At 37.1% G+C, this 2,210-nt stretch overlaps 1 pseudogene; it reads right to left on the bottom strand.

Annotated features, from left to right (window-relative positions):
• Positions 1-782: 782 nt before the first annotated feature.
• LOC124959963 (olfactory receptor 5W2-like) lies at positions 783-1,701 on the bottom strand (annotated as a pseudogene).
• Positions 1,702-2,210: the final 509 nt, after the last annotated feature.

The raw sequence follows: 2,210 nt of genomic DNA, 5'->3' as shown, positions 1-2,210 counted from the left end.
AAAAGGCTTTTTCCGTAGCTCTTCAAGAAGGTTGAAGAGCTTTGCTTTGAGTCCAGACATTTCTAATTGCCAGACCCTCTGCTCAGGATCCATTCCTCTCTCCAGTTTGCTTTTCCATGCACCTGGATTGAGATTCTCGGTCCAAGAAAGCCTCTGTCCTATGCACCAGACTTAGACATTTTGTTTTGGACTTATTCCCCTGCCTTTTGGTACTTCATAAAGGTTTTAAAGTTTTTTTTTTAGTTATCTGAATCCTTAGATAATTAATGGATTTTACTTCCGCTTGTTTTTAGGATTCATTACTACAGAAATTTCTGGATTCACCATGAAAACAAAGCATTTCAATTCCCAGAGCACTTAATAAAAAAAAGTTGCAAATTTTAATGTAATTGAAATAATAACCTGAATGAAATAAGGAGCATATAAAAACTTGGCCAAGATAGAGATATTTTCACAGAGACATAGCCCCATGCTGAATTCAGGAGAAAACTGAGCCAGACATGATGGTGAGTGCTATTTATCCAAGCTACTCATGAGATAAAGCAAGAATATTGCAAGTGAGAGGCCAGCCTGGGCAAGATATTAGTGGGGAGCAGGGGAAAGACACATAATGGAGCCTGGCATGTTTGGGGATCTGCATTTTCCTACTATGGATTTTAGTACTAATTTTCATTACCTTTAAAGTATTTTAGAAAATCTTCTTTCTCATGAATTTCACCATACGACTTTATGAAACAAAAATTAGTACATTTGTGCAAAGGTTTGCGACTTTGTAAAAGTATTTAAAAACAACTTTTATTTTTAAGTTTTTGTAGGGCCTCTTTCACATCCTTGTTCCGGAGGCTATAAATCAGTGGGTTCAGCATGGGATTCACTAGGGTGTAAAACAGGGAAGTCATTTTGTCCTGATCTAGAGAGTAGGAAGAACTCGGCCGGAAATATGTGAAGAGCATAGTGCCCTGGAAAATTGCAACTGCAGTTAGGTGGAGAAAGCTTTGAGCCTCCCCTCAGCGGAGCGGATCTTTAAGACGGATGAGATGATGAAGCAGTAAGAGACCAGGACTCCGGAAATGGTACTTAATTCAATCAAACCAAAAATGGTGAATAATACCAGTTGATTCACTTGTATGTTAGAACAGGAAAGGAGGAAAAGTGGAGGCAAATCACAGAAGAAATGATTAATCTCATTAGACCCACAGAAACATAGCGGAATGCCAATGTTGTATGTAACAAAGCATCTGCTGTTCCCACGAGGTAAACTCCAGTCATAAGCAGGAAGTGCACCTTGCTAGACATGTCTACTGTGTAGTGCAAGGGGTTGCTGATGGCCTTGTACCTATCAAAGGCCATCACTGCCAGCAGGACACACTCAGAATCTGCAAAGGTGCAGGAGATGAGGAACTGCAGAGCACAGGCAAAGAAAGGAATTGATTTGTTTCTGGAGAATATGTCCACCAGCATCTTGGGTCCAATTGCTGTGGAATAGCAGAGGTCACAGAAAGAGAGGTGGCTGAGGACAAAGTACATTGGTGTGTGAAGCTGGGGATCCACTCTAATTAAGAAGATCATTCCAAGGTTTCCCAGAAGATTAATGAGATAAACAAGCAGAAATGTAGTAAATATGGCCACTTTCATCTCAGGGTTATTGGTAAATCCCATGAAAATGAATTCAGTCAATGTGGAGCAATTTTTCCTCTCCATTCTTCTCTTCTTGTTTACAACTTTTAAGAAACAATTAATGAATTATAAATGCATACTTTGCACTCATGAACATCAATGATATAATGCTGTGGCAGAATATAATTTGTTTCTTTATTGTCATTCTTACCCTAGCAAAATTGCTGAACACAATTCATTTCTTAAAAATCATTGTTATCTATTTAAAAATGAAAATAAATAAATAAATATTTAAGGTTGGAAGTTCAGAAACTGATCTAAATCTACATGCCATTCATGATTTATGACTTTTGATAAGTCCCCAAATTGTTTCCTACTTTCTTTGTTTGAAGAAGTAGATTTAGATGAATTGAAATCACATTTGATATTCAAAGTGATATGAAATAAACACAGACATCAGAGAGACAGGCTGTAAGATATATGAGTAAGCATTTTATATGCATCAAAGTATTCATGTGGACAAAAAATGATTATTATCATTATATTCCTAAAAACTCATGAGCTATTGAAAAGACTTTTGTGTTCATTACAGA

Source organism: Sciurus carolinensis, chromosome 11 (assembly GCF_902686445.1).
Source record: "Sciurus carolinensis chromosome 11, mSciCar1.2, whole genome shotgun sequence".
In the NCBI taxonomy this organism is placed as follows: domain Eukaryota; kingdom Metazoa; phylum Chordata; class Mammalia; order Rodentia; family Sciuridae; genus Sciurus; species Sciurus carolinensis.
The sequence above is the reverse complement of the archived record's forward strand: the minus strand, read 5'-3'. Positions and strand labels throughout refer to the sequence as shown.